Here is a 27,410-nt window from a genome sequence, read left to right on the forward strand (position 1 = left end):
CGGAGACACAGCACATTTCTAGCTCCTGCATCACCAACTTGTTGCCAAGGAAACAAGAGGATGCAAAAAGAAAAAAAAAAAAAGAAGAAGAAAAAAATCTCAATGACATTCAATTTTGAGACAGTCAAGAAAACCCTGAAAGGGATTTTTAAAGTGCCTGAGAAGGAAATGGAAATTGGGCTTCTAATTACAGATTCTCAACCAACTCCTCTTTATTCTCCGGTTATTCTGTCTGCGCACGTCACTGTCTTCCTGCCATTCTCTGTCTACAGAGGTACGAATGCCAGACATCAGTGAAAAGAGAATCAAAAAGAGCTTTCCTGGAGTGAAGGAGGAGATGAGGGAGGGAGAGCGGGGGAGAAGGTTACTCAGTACAAGCAACAGTGGAGATTCCAGAACTCCGGGAAAGGTGGTGGACAGAAGCTGCAGCAGGGGAAACATGTGAAAGAAAGGCAGAGTGGGAGCAAAGATTTCTGTGAGAAGAGGATGTATGCAGTTGGCAGGTGAGGGAGTACACATGCATCTCTACACCCAAATGCATCTGAATTTTTATGTATGTAGCTGAAAAGGTATGTCTAAATCCAGACTTAACAGTCCAGAATCTGTTTTGTACTCCTCCAAAAAAATCAATAAGTTGACTGAGAAATCAAGCAATTAAACATGGAAAAATTTCCTTCCTTCCTTCCTTCCTTCCTTCCTTCCTTCCTTCCTTCCTTCCTTCCTTCCTTCCTTCCTTCCTTCCTTCCTTCCTTCCTTCCTTCCTTCCTTCCTTCCTTCCTTTCTTCCTTCCTTCCTTTCTTCCTTTCTTTCTTTCTTTCTTTCTTTCTTTCTTTCTTTCTTTCTTTCTTTCTTTCTTTCTTTCTTTCTTTCTTTCTTTCTTTCTTTCTTTCTCTTTCCTTCTTTCCTTCTTCTTTCCTTCTTTCCTTCTTTCTTTCTCTTTTAATACGCTCTAGCACTACATTTAAAGGCTTTCTCCACAACCACAACCCAATCTGCATCCCTTTTTAAATGACAGCCAGCACTTTCATTCAGCTGCCTGACTACAGGAGCTCAGGCTGTACAGAAAAGTAACAAATATGATGAGAAAGATAAAAAGGTGCTGAAAGATGGCAGTACACTTAAACACAAGAGCACACAAGAGGAACAGCAGATAGGTTTACTACAAAGTGGATGAGTGTGTATAAAGAGGAGGACTTGTTGGGTGTTATTGCAGAGAGACGTGGCCATCAAGACAACCTGTAGATGTGCTGTCAAATAGTAGCGGAGCCAGATTTCAACAGCACTGAAACTAACATGGTCCACAATTAGCTATCTTGGGGGATGAGCACAGAGGAGATTAACTGTTTGAGTAAATGTGTGCCTATCATCTTACTTGAGCATGGGACATAGAGAAGGTTTCATTATATGATAGCATGAACTGGCACAGATGTTTAATGGTTATCCTCCGTGGCTAGCAGTATCACTTGCATTTGTGTTAATGCTGAAACAGATAAAAGAGCTCTGTCTTCAAGTTCTTTTCAATACCTCACCACTTGCAGTCTCACTCTTCTTCACGCTCAAAACTGTCATCAAATTTGCAGCCTGAAGTGAGATTGCTATAGGCCAAAAAGGCAAAGTTACTCTCAGAAGTTAATTATTGCAATGAAATACCTACAGAATGGCACTGGAGGATCCCCATTAAAACCTAAGGAGTTTTTCAAGGCTAGATATCCAAGGAATTCATGCTACGGTGGCTAATACTAAAAGGGTGCCATCAGTAAGGTTTGTACTCCATGCCACATAGAGAAGCAGCAGTCTGGCCATACCAAAACACCCCTCATGCCACTCACAAACTTCCACCTGCCCCTTGCATATACTTTTTAAGGACTGAGAAGCCCTCTACTAAGGCAGATTGCCTTCCCCTTGCTAGAAGCAGGCATGAAGGAGGATGTCAAGCACCCCTCTCCAAACCTGTGTAGTGATTGATAGTCTTGGAGTCCAACAGCTTTTCCCAAGGTTGCCATGACATGGAAGAGTTGAGCCCATGAATCACTGTTGTGGAGAACACCAGCCTACATGCAGATGCTGTGTTGAAATTAGCAGAAGCAAGTCCTCCATTGCTTACTGCATTAAGCGTTTTAATGTATCCAGTAACAACAGCAGCTGAGACAATTTGGATTGTTCAGCCTGGAGAAGATGGAGGGGAGGCCTGATGGCGGCTGCAGCTCCTCACAGGGAGCGGAGGGGCAGCGCTGAGCTCTGCTCTGTGTGACAGCAACAGGGCCCGAGGGAACGGCATGGAGCTGTGTCAGGGGAGGGCAGATGGGGGTTGGGGACAGGGTCTGCACCACAGGGCGGTGGGCATGGAACGGGCTGCCCAGGGCACTGGGCACAGCACTGAGCTGTGAGAGTTCAAGGAGTGTTTGGACACCGCTCTCAGACATAAGGCTCAGATTTTGGGTGGTGCTGTGTGGAGTCAGGAGTTGGACTTGATGATCCCTGTGGGTCCCTTCCAATTCAGAATATTCTATGATCCTATTCTATAATTCTTTGAAATGATGAAGCCAAGATCAGATTAAAACATTTTAAGCAGTTATCAGTGGCCACTTCAACCTTTTTCTTGGATAAGGTGATGATAGGTAGAATAACTAAAGTGAAGGCCATAGAAAGTTGTCTCTCTGCTTTTTCTGCCCCATTGTCGGGCTGCCTTGTAGACTCAGCCCTTGTCCACAAAGACTGAACACAGCGTGGGTAGATCCAGAGCGGCCCTCTCATCCCACTAAATCTGTAATGACAAGGAGTTTCTGGTGCTGAGAGCTAAATATGTGTAAGAAATAGGGAAGCAGAAGCACTGCTGTCAAGATGCAGGGGAGGTCTGAGTCAGGGAGAAGTCTTTTTTCTCTCTTCACAGATGAAAAGGATTTCTTACTTCTCCATCATATGGCTCGATCATACTTTTTCTATAACACAGCCAAAACATTAATTTTTCTCAACAGAGAAACACTATTCAGATGATTATTTTCTGAATATTAAAAAAAAAAAAAAAAAAAAAAGGGTGCTTGTAGCAGGTAATTAAAATGAACTACTTGTGGGGAAAAAAAAAAAAAAAGATAAAATGCATTCTTTTAAAAAAGGTGTATTTATTTCACAACTTCTAGCTTCTGAATCATTGGTGACATGTTCATCTTTCCTAGAGGGAAGAATGTTTTTCTGGTAACTTGCTGTTTAGAATGGATTTGTCGTAAAATTCCAAACAAGTGTCATTAAAATTTGCTTAGGACAAAATACAACTTCTGATGATTTTTTATTTTTCTGTTAGCTCCAAGCGTTGTTTATCAATGAACCAAACAATTGCTCCAGCTGACTCTTCTAAGGCAGGAATTTTATAAGTTGCATATTCCTAGGTATCATTTTGAATCTTCAACAAGCATTTTAATAGTAACTATTAAAAGCCTAAGTGCTTTGAGTGAAAAAGTGAAAAAAAAAGTCCAGGACATTCCACAATTTTGAAAAAATATTTCTAAACCTCTACAGTGATTTCTATTGTAAAAAAAAAAAATTGCAATAGAATTTTAAAATTATCTAAAATACATATGAACTTGTATGCACATATACAAGCTGGTTATTTTATACTTACACATTTTCATTTTGTGTAATAGACACACACTGTCTTTCTTCTAGGATACATGGCCTTTCCTCTTTTTAACGAGCACAGTGCAGGCTCTCTCTTTTGTATACACACATACACATGTGCATACTATAACACACTGCATTCACAAAATGCACGTACACAGTGTAATCTCACCCTCTCTAGAAACACAAATAAATATTTCTCAGCAAAAGCACAGGTACAAACGTCTGCACAATGAAATCTTTGAAACACAGAGGCCCTGAAAACACGATTTTATCTCTCTCTAATACGTACTGTTGTTCCTTTTCCCAACACAATGTAATCTCTCTCACGCTCACTTTCTTTCATACACACAGACACACAGACGTACACATACAGTGTAATCTCTCTCAGATTCAACTACAGTGTCTACATTATTTTCAGAATTACTTTCCGCCTGATATTTTCATTTGTAGACTCCATCACTCACAACTACTCAAATGCTAGCAGAGGTGGAAGGATGTGGATGGGAGTTGTTGAGCATACAGATGCCTGTGTGCTCACACAAAGAAGCCTTTTCTGGGAAGACTTTCTTTTAAAAAGAATAAGTTTTAAGTAACACTTTCACTTTGGATGCAGTATTGGTTATGCAGTGTTTCTTGTGATGGTATTACTCCACTAACAAATGAAACTCAAACAACTTGATAAAAAAAAAAGTCTGCTAGATCATAAAAACATATTATTTCCATGTTCCTACCACTGTCACATATTTCATTGATACACTGAACGACACTTACTGCAAGCAAATTACAATATGCAGTTACACCGATATTCCCTGTGACATATCACACAGTGTAGGCCCTAGATATCAAAAGAAAAAAAAGAAAGATGTATAGAGGAGGTTCCACCTCCACTTAAGCTATTATTTCTACAACAAAAGTCTACACTTAAATCACTTGTATTAGTAGGATTGTTCTAATGGGAATATTAGATGAATGTCTGCCTTTGTGAGCTTCTTTACACAATGGAGACTGATAACAGTAAGAATTAGGGGATGCAGCACTGAGCAGTTCTCTTGTATGTCAATGATTCAGAGATGGGGAGTTTGATGATAGCTTTGGGGGAACTCAGCAAAAGTGAATTTCATAACCTTATTCTGATTTCCAGTCACTAAATTACGCTATAACCATAACAAACACTAAAACAAAAACGCTGTAAAGGATCAGGAGTTCATCAGTGATGCTAAAGACTAGCAAAAGAGGAAGTTTTGCAGGGCTATATTGGGCTGCCAATAATTTCATTACCTCCATATGGGAAGTTATAAAGGAAAACTGAAGAGGAATAGAAAATATTAAATAAATAAATAAATAAATCAGGAAACCAGCTTCAAAGGTATTGTCTTAGCTTTATATATGCACTCTTAGTCACTAACATGCAGTAACTTGATAAAATCCCTGGGAAAATGCTACTTCTAGGCTGTAAGGGGGATTTTGGCTGAGAATTTGGGCCAAAGGATCAAAAAGCACCTCCTTGGAGATATGGGAAATGGAGTACCTTTGTGGAGCTGAAACACATAGAAGACAGGCTCCACTGAGTGCTTGGGTGAGCAAAAACATTTGTCATATTACCAGTAGAGACTAGAGGAGAGGTTTTCCTTTCATACTTTATGATTGTGTTCAAATTAACAATATCTTGCTTTGAGAACCTGTTATCAGAGCAGAACCATACGGCTCCCAACAGGAAGCCTGCTGAGCCAGAACCAACTGTGATCACAGGCAACTGGAGTGGATGGATGTAGGCAAATAACAGGAGACACTGGATCCCATTTTAAAGGTGTGAAAGCCCAGAGCTTGAAGAATTGCAATCAGGTGTCGTGGGAATGTGGTATCTCCAGCTCCTGGCAGTGAGACCTGCGGATAGTACATGTACATTAGCAGCACTAAACAGGGCATGTGAAATACCCATGCCTTGCAGTCTTCTGACCCTTGTTAGTCTGTAGTCCTATGGAAAGTCTAAAGTAGTGGTTTTCTAACAGCATCAGCCCAGCATTCAGCTAACCCACAAATATCTAAACCCAAGCATATGACAAAACTGGACTATGTCTAACCACTTTTGACAAGACAGAAATTGACTCTAATCTACTGCAGGAAGCACACATCACCACAGAGCTTGCAAAATCCATACAGTGAGCGTTAATGTCAGCCTCTTTCTGTCCACAGAATTGACAGAGCAGGAGCAGATGCGCTGCAAACTTCTCCCACACACCACATACTCATGCCCTCTGAAATAGATGCCAAGTGACCACAATCCTGTCTGTAAGGCTGTTTATAAAACTGGCATTCATTAGAGGATAAGAGAGCACTTCACAAGCAAGACCCAAGCTCACTAAGCCCCTTTCTACAGTGAGAAATTCAGCTGTTGCATATAGCAAATACAAGCGTAACACGGAACACAAACTTCTGAAACTGTGGCCTATGCTGCCCTGTCCCCTTTCTTGAGATATCTGATAGCCACCTGGTATCTGCCACATAGAAAATATTCCCCACAAAACAGACCAAGAGACTAGCTCTGCTGCTCTCAGCAGCTGCAGACTTTTCTCCTTCTCCCTGACAACATCAAATATCCTGACACTGGGGATCCTTGTTATTTTGAATGTTATTTAGATGTCATTTCTGCTGCTCTGCCACTGACCTTAAAACCCTACATGCTGATTGTGAGAGATATTTATTTCTTAGAATCACCTTCACAGTGCTAAGTCTCTGAGGACCTGCAGGAGAAAGTCACTTGTGGGCTAGTCAGCTCAGCTGGAAAGCTGTCTGCTTAGCATCTCCTTGTGGTGTCTTGGCCAATGGTTTGTCACTAGGAACAAACCATTTCTGTGCATAGCTGATCAGAGCTTGCCACAGGTCGCTTGGTCAGTGGAGCTGTTGTCACTGCCATATTCCTCTCAGTTGCTTCCTGACCTTGCTGATCCTCCAAGACTGAGCAGAGGCCTCACTGTCAAACTTTCTAGATAGAGCTCAATGTGGTTTCCTGCAGTTCTTTTACCTTTATCTCTAATGAGATTGACCCAAAGAGGCCATTCCATTGGTATTCAGGAAAAAGCCACTAATCAAGCTGACAGAAAGCCAAGTGACAAAGATTCTCCCTCGTTGTCTCTCTATGTTCCATACTTTCTTCTTTTCTGACGAATCAACCTAGTTATCTATCTTTCTGTCACAATAGCAGTTAAGCAGCACTTCAATATTTCTGAAATAGAAACAAACGACATCCTCCTTTCTTTTTTCTCTTCCAAGGCTGTAGGAGGAATTGTTCAATTAGTTTTTAGGTGCCGTGATTTGTTTGCTTGTTTATAAGCATATATGTGAGTGGGTGTTTTATAGATGTGTGTGAAGAGCTCAATGGATGGGGCTATGCTGAAGAGCCAAGCCAGATTTTTATTAAGGAGAGTGGCGAGTTGCATGACCTTCCATGGCTGATGTAGTAAATACCTCCACAGCACAGCCCATGTCAGCAATCCAATCTGTCTCCTGCTTTTAATTCAGCCCCACCAACAAATCTGGGCAGTTGCCATGGAAGGAAGAAACTTAATGGGGGATGGAAGAAGAAAGAGCAGTAATTATTTCTGACTTGGTTACTTCAAGATTTCTGGCCATGGATAAACAAGATAGCCCCCATTGCTAACTGAACATCAAAAAGGAGACTGTCGGTACCATTTATGAGGCCAAAATCTATGGATGAGGAGGAAAAGAGCTCTGGGACACACAGGGTTCTCTTGGGTTTGAAGCAGCAGTGGAGTGAAACACCGTGTAGAACTTTGCAGAAACTTTTGACATTGCCAGTGCTCTGAGATATAACAGAAGCAATTTCTTGGACAGTTTGCTCTTTCAAAAAATGATTTTTACAAAACTTCTCTAAAAAAAAAAACATTTATGCCATCAAGTACAAATATCCCAAAATATTTTGCTCCCATCAATGACATACTCCAATGGCTCCTAACAACCACATCGAGTGGAACAGCTTTCATCTTTTTAACAGCTCTTCCTTTCTCCATGTGCCATATGTTGTGCGCAGATTCCATAAATAGAGAGAGCCGAAGGCAATATTGAGGGTCTCCTGCCATTTTTTGAAGCTAACTACTACTCAAGGGATAAAATAGTATCAAACATGATGTCAGGACTTCTGCAGTAACAGGACATGGCAAAGGAAAGCATTTAAGTTGGGAGAAGATATTTCCAGCATCGATTCACTGGGAGAGTGTTACCCCTATCCAGATTGCACGGCCATTTGGGGACTTCATATAATTTAGGGATGACTGTTTTGAGATTTTGCAGTAACTGCTATGAGAAGAAAAAAGTCTCTTTGTTCACCCTAAGGCAGTCTGTGTCTAAGTTTGTCCAACTGCCTACCAGTCTTTTGGCAATGACTTCTGACAGATTTTGTCTCTAGTTGCTACTAGAAGAGTAGTGGAGTCATTACGGTAAAGACCTTGCTTAAGTGTATGTGTACATGGGAGCTGGAACAGAAGGGAGAGGCAAAGGTGAGGTACTGGGTACAGAAGAATCCTGCATTCCTACTACGCTCATTTTGCAAGAATATGATATGAAAAGAAAAAGGAAGATGAGGGAATTGCTGACCTAGCTAGATGCACATTCTAGGTGCCCACAAGACAAAAAGACTTCCTCCTTAGAAGTAACAGCTGATTTAAGAAGTGCTTAACTTCAGAAAGCAGAAGGGAAGAAAATGTATGCTCCAGCTGTAGCACAGCTGCAATGAACCATTCTGAAGTCATTATAGTGTCTCAGCATCAGGACATCAGTGGAAAATCATTGCATCTCTGCATGAGATTGGCTTCAAAATCAAGCAGTGCAAAACACATATATGTAAATATGTATGTATGTATGTATGCATATTTATAATCTCCATTCTTTTAATATCCTTGCTGGGTTTTGAGTCCTCAGATTTCATATGGCTCATTCTTTTAGTGTTGTTTGAAACTCTGAAAAGTAGAAATTCGTATTTACAAAAATGAAATCTTTTATTATCATGTAATCCCATGATTGTAGTGGCTGGGGATTTTAAGAAACAGCTGAAGTATCATGTAATGTACAGTGGTTGACACTGCTGTTCCGAGCATAAGTCTGTTACAATCTTTCTGTTAATGCACACTTTCCCTTCCATATATCGTAGCCTTCCTTAAAGCTGTGGATTCCTGGAACTGCTGAGCTACTGCTCTGTAATGTGGGTGTAATGTTAGATCTGAAGCCATGTCAAAGTTACTTCCCTCCAGGGTAGACCAGAAGTGATGGAAAAGCAGCAGGAGTTTCATCCAGCATTTGTCTCAAAGATAGACTTTTATGCCAGCACTGGATGACATACTTCCCAAATGACACATGCCAGAGGGTCTCTACTGTCCCTTCCCAAGGAAAGCAATGCTCCCTTAAGGAGAAGGTTTTCCCTCGCTTTCTCTTTCTCCTCCTGTTTTGCTTCAGTAAGAGAAAAGGCTGCATTTTCCACCAGTTAAGCTTGCAAATTCCTTGGCAGACAACAGACAGATCTCTCTGTTTGCTGGCCCTTCTGTGACCAACTCAAAGAATACAAACAAGAGATGAGGCAGATGCCAAAGATGGTAAGACAGTACAATGTAAACAAAGGCTCTTGTGGGATGATGACAGCACCACCACTTGACTACTGCAGACCAAAAGGCAGAAGTGAGAACAGAATGGCTCTTTTCCTATCCCACTTGGATTCCCCAGGTAAAATGGTTCATAGAATAATAGAATCATAGAATTGCTCAGGTTGGAAAAGTCCTTAAAGATCACCAAGTCCAACCACAATCTAACCATACTATCCTAACTCTAACAACCCACCACTAACTCATGTCCCTGAGCACCACATCCAAACTGTTTTTAAACACATCCAGGGATGGTGACTCAACCATCTCCCTGGGGAGCCTATTACAGTGCTTAACAACCCTTTCTGTAAAGAAATTCTTCTTAAAACCCAACCTAAACCTCCTCTGGGCAACTTGAGGCCATTTTCCCTCATCCTGTCACCTGTCACCAGTGAGAAGAGACCAGCCCCACTCTCACTGCAATCACCTTTCAGGTATTGGGAGAGAGCAATAAGGTCTCCCCTCAGCCTCCTCATCCCCTGAAAGAATAGCTCGAGTTCCTTCAGTTGCTCTTCATAGGGCATATTCTCCAAGCCCTTCACAAGCCTTGTTGCCATTCTTTGGATCTGCTCCAGCATCTCAATGCCCTTTCTGCACTGAGATGCCCCAAACTGAACACATTACTTGAGGTGAGGCCTCACCAGAGCCTCACTTGTACATGTGTATATGAGATTCATAAAGCACAGCAACACCTCTCCTCTGAATATCCAACTGTCACAAAGACCAAAAAGCTGTGAGTCTAGATCGGATCACCAGTATTCACCTGGATGTTTGATCTTCACTATTTGCAGCAAAAGCAAACAATGTGAGACGATGAGGCAGCAGACCTCCTGAAAAGCATGTATGTCCAGCTCCCTGTAACCCCAGAGTAGGGAGAAAGTCAGAAAGCAGGCAAACGATAGCTGAGTGGAGCGCTGCCTACATCTCCCCTTCCTTTCCCAAGCGGCAACCAAAGGAGGGCAAGTGCTTGGAAGAAGGCAGACTGGCTCCCTGATGTGAGAGCCCTGCTCATAAAACTCAATTAAGTGGATTACAGATGAGCTCATTCCCAACGGTGGGTCACATTCCATTAGAGGTAGGCTCGATGCCAGGCGGACTCAGCTCTGCTTGGATGGCAGGGCAGTCTGCCCCGCCGTTTACCGACTCTGCCTCTGACCTCACCACAGCTTGCAGGATTTCCTGCACCACGTCCTACCACCAAATGGCTGGCTCATTGCTCACCCCTGCTCACTGTGCCTGTGAGATAATCAGAGCTAGCATTAGGTCATGAGGAAAGATGGGGATGGGCAAGCTCTCTGAACCCATGTGGTCTTGGAGAGTAGTGTGGGAAGGGGAAAGCAGAGGGAGAAAGAGTGAAGAGGAAGATGAGGAGAAAGGGGAGGTGTCCCTGAAGAAGCAGGGGAATACAGAAAGCACCAGCCCCATAAACTGGATCAGTGGTATTTTATGTAAAAGTGAGAGTAATCAGAGCTCTCAGCTCACTAATCCCAAAGGATTTTTCCCAGCATAGGTGTAAGATTACAGCATAGTCTGCTGTATGAATGTATATATTCCACCCACAGACACTGCACTCCAGCATTCATTAATGGGTGTGTGTTTGTATATTGGGAACAAAGAGTGTCAGAGGTGAATTTATGTGTGGGAATAACTGTTTGGAAGCGAAAGCAGGGAAGGGAGAAGAGAAGGTGAATGAACCTGTGAAGGGTGAGCATGTGTGGGCGTGAGGGCAAGAGAAAGATGGATGAATGAGTGTGTGGGTGTGTAATATATGGGATGCAGTAAGTCAAATGTTATAAGTACCTGCAGGCATTTTGCCAGATTTGAGACCTATTTTGACTTGCCTTGTGCATCCCACTTTCCTGTTCACTGTTTGCAAACGTTCCTGGCAGTGCAGCTTAATTTGTACAAATAGCAACCGACCGACAGAGAGCCAAATATGTTGTGAAATAGGCAGAGGAAGAAGCAGTTTTCTGTGCAGATCCAAGCAGCAGGGGCTTGGTACCATCTGGAACCTACATACCAAGTCCCAGGAAAAGACCTAAAAGGGAGATCGATTTAGTTATCTCTCCACCACTTGCCATCCCACGTGAGGAACAAATACTTCAGATAAGTTGCAGAGTGAGACATGCTGTCTGGACAGTGATCCACATAGGACATGGGACCCACACAGCGCAAGCATCTGCTATCCTGGCAAAGGAGACCTCAGTATCCTCAGAGAGAGCTTTTTGCTTTATCTCAGAAAGGCTGAGAGGAAGACAGCAGCCTTATGTTTCCTTACCTTGTATGTGACAAGTGAATTCCATTTGGCAGTGGGAGGCATCAGGTTTCCTATCTGTTTTACCACCAGTTTACTGGGCAGTCTTGGACAACTCCGCTCACCTTCTGCACATCTGTTTCCTAAGCTAAAAAACCCCAAAAATAACAAACAAACAAACAAACAAACAAAAAACAACCAAAATCTAGCAGTAATGATGTGGGCGTGAGATTTCTTGATGAAAAGCGCTGTGTAAGGCTCAGGTGGTACTGTTCTGCACTAACAGAGTGATTACTAAATCTCTTGTGGCTCCTTGGCAGCAGTATCCAACTCTGAATTCCAGGATCTCTAACTCTAGGCTCTCTAATCCTGCTGCTCCCTTCAGCAGATCATGACATGGGTTCTGGGTTTCTTAGGACTTCCAGTGTAACAGGTAGAGACCATAAGAGATAGTGAGAGATCGCTCTTTCCCTTTTGTGTGTCCCAGATTGTGCTTGCTACTCTCCCTTTGGCAATATCACCACTGGTTGCATGTTGTGTACATTAGAGCCCAGAATAGATGGGACACCACAATACTGTGGCTACACCCTTTCTCTCCCTACCATTGCTCCAGGAGAATATAGAGCGATGTAGAGCAGCCAAGATGTCACACCCATTGTCTTTTAATTCTGCTTTTCCCTTACTTTCTGATGGGCTTTTCTTTACCAACATCATTCTATCAGTTAACCTTGACACAGAGGTTTGCTTCAAAGTGCTGTGTGAACTGTTCAGAGCTGCCTCGCTCCAGCTGGTCTTGCTGCAGGTTCCTGTAATGGCTGACAGTACAGTGCTATATGCTCCTGCCTGTGTGCATGAATTAGCCAGTCTCTTCATTTCACCTGCAACAGAAACAGTGACCTATCAATGCAAACAGCCCCCTCTCCCTTTAAGTAGAGGGAAGACAATACATTGCCTCTCCAGGGAGAAAGAGAAAATCAGAGATGCTATCTGGGTGCCAAAGCACTATGTATTAAAAGCCTTTTTCACCCTAATAGTATATCAGGTCCTGTTCCAAAAGCTACTTTTGAACCACAGCCAGAAATGATGTGGTTCTATCCAGCATGTTTTTCTTCTGTTTCCATCCCTGGCCCACCCCAGCACTTTTTGCTCCACGAATGTATTTCATTCAATGAAATGGCTTAAGGAACTGCTTGCAAAGAGGATCTTTTGTGAAATACCACAGGCCTGCCTTCTAAACCTTTCAGCTGAATGAAAATAACTGCTGTGGTTGCCACTGCACAAGCTACACAAATATGATGCTTGTGTTTAATTACATTGAGTGGCTGAGGCCACTGCCTTACTTTGCTCTGGGATATGTTCTTCTGAAAAGCAGCCAGGTAATTCAGCTGCTGCTGCCATTCCCGTTGTGCCTTGAGAAGGGAACAGGGTTGACAGGGAGTGCAATTTCTGCACGATTAACAACGGCAAGCAAACCTGAGCTGAGGGTCTCAAAAGATGTGGCTACATCAGACAGTATAGAGGTGGAGTGCCAGCTGTGGTTGGTGAATTCTAAGGAGTGTATGTAAAGTTCTGTTGTGAAGTAAGGATTTGAGGGACTAGTCCTGTGCAAGAAGAGGAAACAGAAAGAAAAAGAAAATGGACTTGGAAGGGAAAGAAGATTATGAGATGCCAGTAACCTCAGCCCTCATAAATTTACACATCTTGGCCCTTCTCTGAGTGATGCTGCCAGCCTGGCTTTCCATTACTCTGACAGAGTTGACACTAGTGTCAGAAGCATTTCATTACCTCATGCAGCTACTGCCTAATTTGTATGTGCCTAGAGTTGGCCATGGATAGTTCTGCCCCATATAACTCCAGAACTGGAAAAAATACAGCCACCTGTGCACAGATTTGAACCCCTGTGAATTCTACTCAGGAACAAGGTTGATTAACTTCAATGCCATGCTATGTTAATACGGCTAATTTCTTTCCACAGTTCTTGTCCCTGCATGGGTAAACACAAATATACCAGCTCATCTGGTGCACACTGAAGTACCCACAGTACAGCACTGATCTGCCTATATGAACATGCCATGTGTAGCCTATTCATGAGTGATGTTTTTGCAAGCAGTTCTTGAACTCAAAACCTCTCTCATCTTCAACAAATTCCTCTCAGAATGCTTCAGAAATCTTCCACTACTGAAGCTTGGCTAAAATCAGCCAACCTGCACGTGCCTCTAGGGAGACCTGAATAAAAGAGAATCCAGAGGGTTGGGTATTTTTTGCTTGGTTTGATTTTCTTCCCTCCCAGTTCAGGATGCTTGTATGAAAACTGGTGAATAGTAAGTCTACGCTACAGCTAGAGTTCCCTGCTGCTGCATCCAATTTTACAAGACTCTTTTTGGAAGACACTGCCTGCAGTGGACACCAGTGTGCCCTTGTGGTGTCTATCTTTTTTATGTATAGCTAATGGGTAGACACTTGTCTGATTTCAACTTGTTCATTTCATGGACGTATATACAATTCTCACACAAATTGTGATCCTTGGCTTCAAAAGGTAAAGACAGCTGCATTTAACCCACTGGCCACACACAGCAGATCCCTGGGCCTGGCGCTTTCATTTCCCAGGAAGATGCTGCATTGCTCGGTCACCATGGTGATGAACACTTTTCTATATGGTAACAACTGTTCTGAACTCTGGAACTTACTCCAGTCTGAAGACTGTATTGACACAGGCAGTCTGTTTTGCCTGTGAATCCCAGCCGCAGCTCTGCAGCATCTCAGCCTCTGCTGTTTAGTCAAGCACCTTCCTGCACCCCACCGCATTTCTGAGACGACCTGGCGCACCCTTCGGGCACCGTGGGGGCTGCCACCAGAGGAAGCAGCTGGGCTGACCTCCTAAATATTTGATAAGGAGAAGCTTGTGTCTTTACCAAGCCGGCCGCATGACAGCTCCTTGGAGGATGCAGTGCCTCCGCCCTGCGCCGCCATCCCTCCACCATCTCTCCCCGCCCCCATTCTCCCTCGCGTCTCCGCAGACGACTCCCCTTCCCCCGCCGCAATCGCCATGGAAACCGGCCACGATCAGCTGCCGGCCGCGGCCCGGCCGCCGCGGCGCCTCCGGAAAAGGTGGTGGAGAGAAGCGATGGCCGCAGCGGCTGCGCGACCTGCCCGCGGGGCGGCCATTTTCTGCCCGGTCAGCGAGAGGGGCAGCGGATCCAGTCCTCCTGTCTGAGCAGGCTGGCCTTGGCCTTGGTGGGTCTGGGGGGGATGGAGCAGTGGCATCACACTGCAGCCTGTGCTTGCGTGATAGCCCCAGTTCAGGTCCTGAAAGAGGAGGCTTAGGTGTGTCCCCTGTGGGGAATGGACTCTTAATGGTGATCTAGTCCAACTCCCTGCAATGAATGTGGACACCTAGAGCTAGGTCCGGTTGCTCAGAGCCCGATTCAGCCTGACCTTGAAGGTCTCCATGGGTGCCCGCATCCACCATCTCTCTGGGCAGCCTGTGCCAGTGCTTCAGTGCCCTTATTGTAAAGAGCTTTTTCCTCAGATCCAGGCTAAATCTGTCCTCGTTTAGTATGAAACCATTTTCCCTCGGCCTGTCACCAGGCACCGTGTTAAAGAGTCTATCCTTCTTTCTTTTAGCCTCTCTTTAGGTACCGAAAGACTCTCCCCATAGCCTTCTCTTTTCCAGGCTGAACAACCCCGGCTCTCTCAGCCTGTCCTTGTACGAGTGGTGTTCCATCCCTTGGGTCATTGTTGTGGCCCTCCTTATGGGAGGATTGTGTAGCACACCATCTTCATTGCAAAAGTTGTCAGCAGCCCACTCAAGGCCCTCCCGACCTTAGTTCCCTTCACGCAGTTCCCATGTGCTCCCACACAGACAAATCTGATCAAAGCTTCCAAAGCAAGAGTTGTGCCATGCAGCAGAAATGAGAAATGGCTCTGGAAGCCCTCAGAAAACCCACAGCAGATCCTGTAGCAAATCAACAGGTTCCCCAGTAGACTCCTATAGAACTAGCCTAGTGGTGCAAATGTATCTCAAATTATGTCCTGGAGGTGGGTTGAAATAAAATAGGAAGTTCAGCTTTCCTGTCTGAGTGTACCTTTTTTCCACCTTTCTCCCAGTTACACCTTCCTGGCTAGCAAAACATCATCTCCAGTTTCAGCTCTGAGAGATTCATGGCAACTGGAAGGTCAGAGTATATTCCTAATTTTGGATTTATCCATAATCCTATCTTGATCTAGCCCTAAACACATCTTCTTCCCTAAGAAGCTCTCTTGGATCTCATCCTGTTCTCAGTCATGTCCCTAATTATGTGGCTGCTGAAATCTTTCTGCCCAATTTCACTGTAATATTTCACATTGTCCCCAACTAGCAATTATATGCCAGAGATCAAAAGGAGCGCTTCCTCATACCCGTACACTCTGGCTGAGACAAAGATTTTGCCTGGGTATGTGAGGCAGCCCTATTGTCTCAGCTTTTCTAAATCAAACTGGTGTTGGTTGCCTCTTGTCCGCCAGCTTTCCCTCCCTGCATTTTCCCTATAATGATCTCTGCCTTTTACCTTTCTCCAGTATTGACTGCAGCTCAGGATCTCTTTTTTTGCTGTTGTCATCCCATGCATCAACACCAAGTTCACTCCCCAATATGACACAGTACAGACATGGCAGGTACTGTTTGGCTTCACCCAAGGAATGTCTCCTTGGCACTGCTGTTAGTAAATTATGAGATCTGATGTGATCTAATATGCCTGTTAGATGCAAACCCCCTCAGCTGTAAAATGCTAGGTGTAGTTGCTAGCAGCTCTCTATTTTCTGCTCCTCTCATATTTTCATATTACACTAAATAAATATGACCCTTCCTTCTTCCCTACTAGAACATCCCATTTATCCAACGCTTAAATATATAAGTAATGAAGGTGATAGAAGTGCACGCTAATGGAGCATTAAGGCTGTAATTTAAATACACGCAGAGCCTAGGCTATTCACTCCTTGTTACGTGATGCTAGGCCAGTTCTCTAGCACCATGGACCAGAGGAACAATACACATCACAGGGAGGTGAGTGCTGGGAGTTGCACTGAAGTCTTCAACTCTGTCGGTCATAAAAATTGCTACTGAGGTTTAGATACGTATCTCAACCTCATTCTACTTCGTCTAATCACAACTGCTGCACCTCTTTCTTTAGAATGAGCTCTTCAACAAGGCATCTGTGCTTTTATGAATCTCCCAGCTGACCACAATGAAACTGCCATTGCCAGAAGAAGCTCTGGTTGACTCAACTGCAGCAGCCATCTGGAAGCCACCCAGCTGTGTAGCAGCTATGTAACTAGCTAAGCAACACATCGCCTCCAGACAACAGACCTCATATACCAGTACTGCTAGAATCCACCATGAAGTTCATTCTTCAGCTTATCAACAAATAGAGGAACGAAGAACAGCGTGAAAAGATAGAAGAGGAAATTGACTGGGGGTGAATGAAATTAGATTCTGCTTGGCCCTCAGTAGCCATTAGGATGAGGAGGGAATGTGCAAAGAAAAAGTCAACCAATTATAGAGATTAAGAATGGGTAAATGAAAGTAAACCTATTCTCCATTTCCACATGCAGTTTTTGCAAGTACGCCCTAGTGTGTATGCTAGACTATCTCAGTCCCTTGAAATACTTGGCATGTAACATATACCATAACTAAACTTGTGCTTCCCAGCGCCTTTAACTACCACTCCATTAATTCCAAAATCTGAGAAAACAGGGTTCAAAGGGATACCAGTACACCTTGTCTGCCTTCCCTGCCACTACCCAGGATCAGCTACCAAGAAATGCCCACACTGGTAACTGGCATTGTTTTCTTCATTATAAATGTAGTGAAATGGTGAGATATTAATCAAACCATCTGACAATCTGGGTGGTGGGATTTATCCCAAGTGTTTGTACTTAAAAGAATGAAATATCTCCTTCAGGGACTTGGAACCTTGCCTATTTTCAGGCTTAATTTGCCTTCAGCCTACTGCAGGGAAGGGAAGCTTAGGATGAAGTTTTACCTCTTCAGATAGGTTAGCTATGTTAGTCCGTCACTTGTGAGTTTGGAATCCTCCATACTTTGTACCCAAAGATTAAAATTAGCACAAAGCAAACCTCCGTTTTTGCTTTGTACAGACTAAATCTGAAGAAGGGAAATCAATAAGTACAGTGCCTAAATTAAGCCACCTACATTAATGTTTACCTGGCCTGCGTGTACCTTAAATAGCGGGAAAGTGCGATAGCCTCCTACTGCTAAACTTTGTGGGGTAAGGAAGGAGATGAAAATTGGGTTAAGAGGCAGAGAAGGCCACAGGTTGCTTAATAAGGGTCTTCTCACAGGAATGAGGTCAGCCATAAGAATGAAGGTTGGGTTGGCTTCAGGGCTTTGGGACAGCAGTCCTGGAAGAAGCAAACTAAGGGCAGAAGATGGATGGGTCCCACCACCATTACACAAGCAGCTCCTTCTCAAAATTCAGAATCAGCAGGAAAAAAAGTTAGCATACACCCATTTTTAATTAAAATTGTGTTGGATTATCTCTTTTTTACAGCAAGCTCCGTCTCAGTTGCAAAACAGGTTTAGACTTCAAAAGTAACACAGTGACACCCGGAACAGAATATACTACAGAGACCAATCTTTGCTTTCAGTGGTGATTCACGGGGGCAAATGAGGACAAAATTAATATAAGTAGGGGAGAAAAACTGACATTGCTGTGGAAACCATTTCATTTCATGACATTTTAAGTTTAAAGTGTAAATTCCTGACAATGAATCAATGTACTTTTGTGTTATTCTACTGTTGCAGCCAACCCAGAGTGGGCCTTGATGACAAATACCTTCCGTGCTATCTCCATGCAGCAGAAGTCCCTACTGTTTCAGCCAAAATGCCTGTAGTGGCAGTATATGCTTTTTGTGGTTCAGCTAGGACTGGGAAACTTGATCTCATAAACTTTGTCAGCATGAATTATGATTTTATTATATTAAATTGTTTCTTGGCGTTTGCCCATACACCACATGACAGCCTGAGCAAACATGTAGTACAAGTCCCTCTGCCAGAACATGCAAGCACGGGGGCAAAGTTATGGTTGTTGTGAGACCTCTTATCTCTGAGCCTGTCCAATTTGGTCATGATTGACATCTCAGCTGTCATGTTTCATCACTGTAAGTCCCCCCTTCCCTACCTCATTCTTCAGCCTTCAGAAGGTTGGTGCTCGGTCCTCTGTCTGTTCAGAGGAAGCACCATGACCTACACGTCTGTCCCTGACCTTTAGCCTGATCAATAAAACTACAAATTGGTCTTTTCTTATCCTCGGCACTTTAGTCATAAAATCCCTATTGAGATGGAATGAAACACTGAACTTTATGTCTCGGCATCATGAACATATTTCGAGGCGGGGGAGAGAGACTGGCAGTATTTCAGCCATTAAATATACAACCCTCTTTCATTCACTCACTCTCAGTGCAGCAATCTTGCATTTTATATTTGAAACTTGTAGAACATCCCTGTCAGTTCAATATTTATATATTTTCCTAAATATTCAGGAACGGAGAAAATCCTACATCCTTTACCAACTCTTCTTTCCACCATATTCTTTCCCCCTTTCTTGACTGTCCCCACTTAATGTTGCTGTGAATAGGGATGACTGGCTTAGGGTCCCTGTAAAGCATCCTGTTGGGCATAGGGTGCATCTCCATTGCATGGAGCAGGGTATTCATGGGGAAAAGAGGGATAATTTATCTCTGTGAGGAGAAGGTTTGAAAGGAGGGCAAATGAAAAAAAAAAAAACAACAACACACCAAACAGAAGTGTTTAACCCCAATTTTGATGCACTGTTGTTGCTATTATTTCTACTATCAGATATTTTGCCACGGTCACTGCCTAAACTGAATCAGGCAGCACACGTGGATGTTGGAGAGCACAACCCAGTGTGCTCATCTCATTAGACACTGCAGCAGTGTCAGCAGACCTGAGCTTGCGCTTGCACTTCTGCAATAAACAGCACTGAATCTCAGGGAGTTGAGCCCGGAGTAATACATAAGGACTCATTTTTAAATACCAAGAGCCTTTATCAGAAAATCAGAGGAATCCTAACATGGTGATGGAGGTGTTTAGTGTCATTTTACACTCACTGCTAGAGCAGTACAGTGGAGGGAAGGAGGCTGTACTGTGCAGTTTTGCACACAGCTTTATCTATTCCATTCTCTTTACAGTGAAAAGGCTGGTGGAGCCACATGACTTCTTCATGCTGGTGAGACAGTCATGTGTCAGCACGCACAGCTGACAGTAAGACTGGAAACCATACTTTCTACTCAGCTGCCTCGCCATGGAATGGCCCTGAATAACCTCCTCTGTCACTTCAGGGCTTCAGCTTACAAAATGAAACACGACTGTGAATCAGAGGAAGAAAGAAAATCATAGCAGGCTCTTTTTGGATTCTTTTTTTATAGTTGGACCACACCTTATGCCAGGAATACTTGGCATCATGACCATCCATCCTGAAAAACAGAAAGCCAGATGCGGTCAAAGGGTGAACTGGAAGACCAGAAGCCTTTCAGTCACTGAAAACTCAGGAGAAGTGGTATGAAAATAGCACCACCTCCAATGCACATCATCCACACTAATGTGTGTTAAATAATACTGCCAAGTCTGCAAAAAAAATGGTTTCCTGCACCTAAGCTTGGAGAAGAGGACAGAAATGCTGTATTGGAATCACAGCACAGCTCATGTGCAAGGCAGGCAGGTGATGTTCAAAATGGAGAGAAGAAACAGCTCCTTTACATAATGTGATCTGGAGTACCTTTCCTCTGAATTTTATGGATGCTCAAGTTCTTTTGAGTTCCCAAAGTAATCAGATAACATCCTGGAAGAAACAAACATCTGAAGCTACCTGATGTAACTCTTCTGCTGGATTATACAGGAAATTTTTAAGCCAAAACTTGCTGGATGCTGAGAGAGAGAGTATACGAGAGAAGGGTTGTTACATGCTGGCCCTGCTTCATACTCTCAGCAGGGCATCATGTTGGCTACTACTGGGGGCACTTTTCCAGGGTATCCTGAATGCTTTCTTTTGCTATTGTGATTATGATATATTCTTATATAGCACAGGCTGAGACCAGAGTCTTCTGTGTTTACACATTTGGCAGGGAAATCCCAGCTCTGGGAAACAGGCTTTTTCCAAGTCTTCAAGTCACATCAGCTTTAGTGACATCTGATCTCTATGTATCATTGCAGACATAACACTTCAATTTTCATCCCCTGTTTACCTTTATTTTGCCTGCCATGTGATCTTAGTGCCACAACAGAGACTGGGTGTTTAATGTACACTGTGATACCTTGTAACAGAAGAGGAGTCTTTCCTCAGAAAAGCTGGATGCTGGAAAAAAAATAGACAAAAAGAACTACAGAACAGACAGTGAGAAGAAGCTGGGAAGAAGTCACTCCTGCTGGAGCTGCTGGAAAAAGCAGTTCACTACTCTTAATGTCAGGACCTATGTATACTGTATCACTCAGTCCAGGCCCGGGCTTTTTTATGTCATACCTCTGAATAGTTTTTTTGCTGTTTTCTTAAATGCTTCCTGATATCAGATGAGTGCCCCTTCTTCTAACAAAAAGCATGAGGATCCAATGATGGACAACACATCAGCTTTTGATGGTGGTTATAGCTCTGTATCACTGTGTTCATCTTCCCTTCTGCAAGGGAAGGCCATAGGAGGTAAATATTTGGAAGATAATACACCTTTAGGGATCAGTCTGAGCTGCAAAGTACATTTCAAACATACCAGTGTCCACCCACTGGTTTCCTCTTGTAGTCTATTCTTTCCAGACGATGCCAGGACTGATATAGCTGAGGACTTTCAGGTAACAAACTACTGAAACAGTGGCATGACTACATTATGATTTTAGTAGAACCAGGACTTCATACTCCAGCTTCTCAGTATGTTGGCTGATAGTACATTTGAGCATATAACTTGAAGTACTCCATATGACATACGCTACGCTGCATACCAACAATTTTCTGTTGGAATCGGTTTAGTCATTCTGAGATCTTTATTTGTATGGTTGAGCTGTGCAAGGAATAAATGTTTCTAGTACCAAATTCAAAAAGAATATATTTTATTGTAGACTAGAAGGTTTTCTTTGGTAGCAGTGCTAGGGATTTATAGCAGTTTACCAAATGCACAAACTGTGTGTGTGTTTTAATCTCTTATCGCTATACTAAACTGCTTCCATAAATCTTAGGCCTAATGCTGCTTTTCAGTTACACCAACACAAAAGCAGTAGCTTCTATAGTATTTTAAAACAGATAAATTACAGAAGAATCTGTTCCCTTCTAGTCTCAGTATTTCTGAATGGTCATCATATCTATGAGTAGAACATATACACACTCCAGATTAGTACTTGACCAAGTTTGGCCTTGCTGGAATGCAACTGATAGTCACTGACTGTAACCAAGAAGGGCAAATTCTAAAGATCCATAATTTGAGATTATTTATGTGACAGTTATTGTGGTGGGTTTGTGGTGTTTGCTTGTTTTTACAGTATATTGCTGGTCAACTCACAATATGTGCTATAGTCAGAGCTGTGAATAAAATAGCAAGTTCACAGAGGCAAAATAAGAAAAGAATTTACACTTCATTCATTTTTTTTTGTCTCTGCTGCTTTTAATATTTGAATGCCAAAATATGTTTATTGTATCCTAATCTACATCAAACTGTCTTACAGGAATATTCATTATTCTTTTATTGTCAGCAAAACACATTGAAAGAGGCATATTAAACATCTGGCCAACATACGTTTATGTGGCCCAAATGGCATATTTAAATTCTGCAGTATGTAAGAATTCCTTTGGAAAAAAAAGTCTTTGGTTTGGGAGAGAACCCATTGAATACAAGCTGATAAAACTAAGGCAACGGTCTCTGCATGAGACAATGGATAGCTTAAAACAATGCCTGAGTAGTGCAAACTCCTGTACTCAGCCATTAATCTCAGATTAAGTCTAATGAGGGCACTTAGACAGTCAGAATTAACTAGCTTGCTGCCAAGCCCCAGTAACTGATAAAGAGACACGCTTGGGTGAAAACTGAATATGGCCAAAAGTAGGAAATGCAAAAGAAGTGAAAGGAGAAGGGAGTAGAATTAAAAACACAGATATTTGGGAGGGATAAAAAATAAAGGAAGTGGGCATGTTTTCATCCCCATAGAGATGTCTCAGCAAAGGATGCAGTTGGTGGGGTGATATTTGCAGCTCACAGATGTGTGAGAGCAGCCACAGCTCTTGTGAGGTTGGTGTGAGGCTGCCTGGGAGGTAAATTCCCGGGCATCAGGTCGCAGCCCTGTCAGCTTGGGTTTTCAGCCTTGGACAATTTTCCTGCTGTCAGTATGTTTTAGGGTGAGAATGGTAAGGTCTGCAACAGTGCAGAAGGATAAGGAAGGAAGTCCCAAAAGCTGAAAAGAAGGGGAACATGGAAAGGATTGTTAGTACTGTGGGCAGCATCAGCGTGATGGAAAGGATAATAGATTTCAGGAGGAGTGTGAACAAGAGAGGGTGGTAGTAGGATTTTGAAATCTGTGGGAGACCACAAGCAGGCAATGGGGTTTTGTCTCCTCTCTTCCAGTTCACTCACCACCTCTCCTCCTGCACATGGGCTCAATTTCCAACTTGCTCCATTTTCCTACATCCTACATCCCACAAACACCTCTCTCTACCTGAGCATCCTTCTAATCGAACGTAGTTTCTCTGTCCTATTTATCATTCATCCCACTGAGCACAGTGGTTCCTGTGGTAGAGACCGCTGCCACAGGGATATGAGCACAGGGCCAGAACTAGGAAGACAGAAATGGTGGTGGAAGGTGAAGGAGATGCAAGTGCAAATGATTGCACCATTGCTGTCAGTGTAGAGGGTAGCAAAGGCAACATATAGACAAGGGAGCCCAGGCACCTAGTTATCCTTCATAAGTCTTCACCTTAATACTACTGTCTGACTTACAGGGGTCTTAAATCATTTTAATATGTCAAGTGATGTGGCAATTGACAGGGGAAGGTCTGTTCCTACAGAAAACACAGTTCATGGGGCATATGTGAGTGTGGGAGTACCTTAGCAGTCAAATTCCCCATAGCAGCTGCCACCTCTCCTGCAGGAGAGCCTGCTGTGAGACCCCAGTCTTGGGCACAGCTGGCTGGCAGACAGGCAGGGTGCAAAGGGGAGAGTGCTGGGAGTGCTGAGCAGGCAAGGAGGGAGATGCAGCGGCTGTGCCAGGTGGCAGGAGGTGGGGTGAAGCAGTGGGGAACTGATGTGTTGCACGCAGAAGGTGCACCAGCTGGCAGGGATGACAAGTCCTGGTCTTACCAGGCTGAGCAAAGCACAGACAAACCAACACAGTGGAAAGGGACAAGACTGAGATTGAGGTCATATTCACAGCACAGACATGTAATTTCCATCACATGTGACAGTTCTGCACTTTTATTCAATGTAAGAGTTAAAAGACTTGGAAATAATCAGCAAGAATAAACCTTGGATCACAAGCATCAGGGAGCACCCAATGAGAAAAGCACTGTTCACTTGTTTTCTTCGATAGTAGAGGAAATCTTGTCTTATTTTAAACTGGAATGGCAATACTGTGGGTCTTGTCACATGCTTTAATCTCTTGGCTATGTAAATTTCTACAGGTGTGTGCCCACTTTACAAATTTAACTAGCACACTAGTCTATTCTGGACTAACTAAATATTGCAGTGTTGAGTTTGGGTCTGATTTTCAAAAGCCCCACCAAATGGCTTAAAAGGTTGCATCATATTTTCCAGAGTAACTTCAGCACTTTGAGATCAAATTTTATCAGTAGTCGATTTCTATTGGGCTCTCAAATCACCCTCTGTACTTTAGGAGGGTTTGTTTTGTATTTCAGAAGCATTATAGCCTAAGTTAAGAATGGGGAGGTCTCAGAGTGGAGAAGTCTCAGATGGGAGATGTCAATGTGTGGTGAGAGAATGGCTGCTACAGAGGGAAGCACAGGACATGCTACGTTTGGTTTCTTTGGGTCAAATTAAAAGGGGAATACGATGATGATAACAATAATAAGAGTAACGACAGCACCAATAACAAGGAGAGGGTGAGCTTACTGTCAGATGAGCTCTGGTAACTTGAACAGTGGTGCTGCTGCCCTCAGCTGCTCACCATCTCCTCTGCCAAAGCAAAGCTGATGGAAGGGAAGCATGCCTGGATCAGCAGCTGTCCCTGCACAGCCCACAATGGGCTGCAGCTCACATGTGCTATGATGAAACGCTGCTGTCGAGCTGCAAGCATGCATTTCCCAGTTCTGCTCCAGCTGGCAGACGGGCTGGGCAGGGAGGGCACTAATATCCCATCGAACCCATAAAAATCAGAGCTCTTATTTTGATCCACATGAATGAGGAGCCCTGTGTCATGCCTGACTATGTGACCCTCCCATAGGATTGTCACACTGATGGCATCTGAGAGGCTCTTGGTTGGGCAAAGCCCAGCACAAATAAACATTTTCAATGAAACAGAACGAGCAACATTGTGTTAACCCAGAAGAATAGGGCAAGTGTGTTAAGTGTTGTGCCGTCTCAGGTCGTAACCCCAAGCTGGTGCAGTGGTGATGTGTTGCACCCTGTCCTGGGGACAGCCATCAACCCTGTTCTGGGGACACTCTTCCCCAGCAGCTGAGGTTAAGCCCTGCCCATTGCCATGCCTGCAACATGTCCACTGCTCTTCCTCTCCACTGAAGCAGCTGTTGCTAGGGAACTGCTTAAAGTTCAAAAGACAGTGCAGGATGAGAGGCGAGCAGCGACTGAAGGATGGCAGGCCAGAGTCTGGCGGATGGAAGGGGCAGAGGAAGGGAGCAGGGGGTTCTGGAGAGAAGGAATTAGAGAATGGGGTGGAAATTCCTTCTCCCCGTGCCACAGAGCAACAACTCCTTGCCCCTTGCAGCTGCCCTGGGTTTTAATATACCTGGAAAGGGGCAGGTTGTGTTTCTTTCTTTTGGTTTAGTGTGCTTTCACATTATATGTTGTACTTAATTTAATTATCACCCCTTCTTCCATCACTTTCCTCTTTTAATTAAAAGAGAAAATGTTATTTTCACCTTTCCTTTACTGTTACAGATCATTATTCTTTTCCATTGAAGCACTTAAGCTGTGGAAACACTTCATTTTATAAATTCTGACAAAAACAAAACACCTTTTTTTTCTCTTCATGCTCCAAATTTTCCTTTTTCTTGGAGGTTTCTTCTTCCTGGGAGCTGACAGATGATCTGACTGTGAAGCATCAGGGTTATACAACTATTCACCATCCAGAGCTACCTAAGCTTGAGTCAAGATCTGCTTTGTTCATCTAAAAGGCTTTTTTCAAAGCCAGCTGAACCCAGTGGCAGGTCATCTTCACATGAAACTCGCTCTGCTTTAAGCTTCTTACTGCTAAAGCACTACAAATCGCTGCTGGCCTGCAGCTCACCTGTAAGAGATGTGGCTCACATTTGCATCCTGTGACATCTGACTGTCCAGCAAAGCGACCGAACACTGTTAGAGTTGGTATGGATCTCTGCATGGGTCCAAACCACGGTTCAAACACCAGCATTAAGTACTCACAAAGATGCTTCAAGGTCCCTGTGACCACAACTGCCTATTGTGTGGGTTGGAGTGTGGTAAGTGATGGCGTTTGAATTTGAGAGAGCTCTAACTGCGGGAAGTACTGTCTGAATAGTGAACAACTGCATCTAAATAAAGAATAAGATTATATAGTTCATTGCCAAACAGAAACAGAAACAAAATATTCTCAGCAATTAAAAAAATAATAATATCATGTGAATAAAAGGGTAGGTAATAAGATATATATTTATAAAGTCATTGAAGAAAATAAAGTAAGCTATGTGCAAAGTTTCCAAACTCAACTGTGGTTGCAATAACTTCCAAAGAAAGCCACGGCTTATAATAAAAAGCTCTGTTTTATTGGCTTCAAATACTACGATGTGTAACTGACTTATAGCAGGGGCTGCTCATCCAATAGGTAGTATTTCACTTCAAGCATCTGGTCCAAAATCAGCCTTGGTTAGCAGTGATTGAATATTGTTTTGTCGGTCTTTGGCGGAACCAATGAAATAAGTTGGAGGTTTCATAGCACTTTGTACTGGACAGGTGCCCACACCACTGAAACCACAGCTCTTTGGGAGCTGGCTGCATCCACTCTCATTGGCAATCTCACCGAAGACGCTCATTGCCGAATGGAGTGTGGAGCAGTTTCCATGCTGATATTTCTTCCTGCAGAAAAGGTCCCCAGCCCTGTGCTGAAACACTGTAAGGAAAATATTGGGCTCAGTGGCTTCAGAGGCCAGAGCAAGAAAGTTGCTTTCAGAGTTTGGACCAAAGGGGATAGGGGAAGATTACCAAAGTTGCAGGTTTCTTTTTTTTCCCCATTTTTCCAGGAGAGAAAGAAGTGATGGTGCACTTTGATCTTTAGCGAGCTCCTCTGCATCACTAAAGGAGTCCTGGCATTGGCTGGGTTCCTCTGTAGTGTCTGCAGTTCTTCATGGCCAGAGATGTGGTTACCGGGAAGTCCATGAGTCACCCCTAAGGATGCACAGAATAAAATGGCTGGATAGGAACCATGTCATTTTCTGAACTTGGAAAGCTCACTCCGTTCTCGCAGCTCAGTGACAGGCAGGAAGACTGACCACTGGAAACAAAGGCTCTTTGGCACATCGGGTTTGGTCTTTAGAGGCTATTCACAGTGCTCTATAGCTCATTTTTCTGACTGACATTTAAATTTAACATATTGCTTTCACTTCATCTCCCTCCTCCTGTTGCTTCTTGGCAGGCTAATAAATCCACCTGGCTTTTGATGGCTGCCTGTCAGGCTGCTTCACCCAACCGTCTCCAGGTCC

General features: G+C 43.5%; 2 long non-coding RNA genes across 2 annotated transcripts; one reads left to right on the plus strand and one right to left on the minus strand.

Moving 5' to 3' along the window:
• Positions 1 to 5,045: 5,045 nt before the first annotated feature.
• LOC149919806 (uncharacterized) lies at positions 5,046 to 15,608 on the minus strand. Its single transcript, XR_016471220.1, has 4 exons — positions 14,430 to 15,608; positions 12,245 to 12,395; positions 11,542 to 11,665; positions 5,046 to 5,499 (listed from the first exon to the last, which is right to left on the minus strand). It is a non-coding gene; the product is annotated as an uncharacterized LOC149919806 (long non-coding RNA).
• Positions 14,663 to 18,459, plus strand: LOC149919807 (uncharacterized). Its single transcript, XR_016471226.1, has 3 exons — positions 14,663 to 14,751; positions 15,625 to 15,692; positions 16,686 to 18,459. It is a non-coding gene; the product is annotated as an uncharacterized LOC149919807 (long non-coding RNA).
• Positions 18,460 to 27,410: the final 8,951 nt, after the last annotated feature.

The sequence above is a fragment of the Phasianus colchicus genome, chromosome 1, assembly GCF_987193195.1.
Source record: "Phasianus colchicus chromosome 1, bPhaCol1.hap1.1, whole genome shotgun sequence".
Taxonomy (NCBI): Eukaryota; Metazoa; Chordata; class Aves; order Galliformes; family Phasianidae; genus Phasianus; species Phasianus colchicus.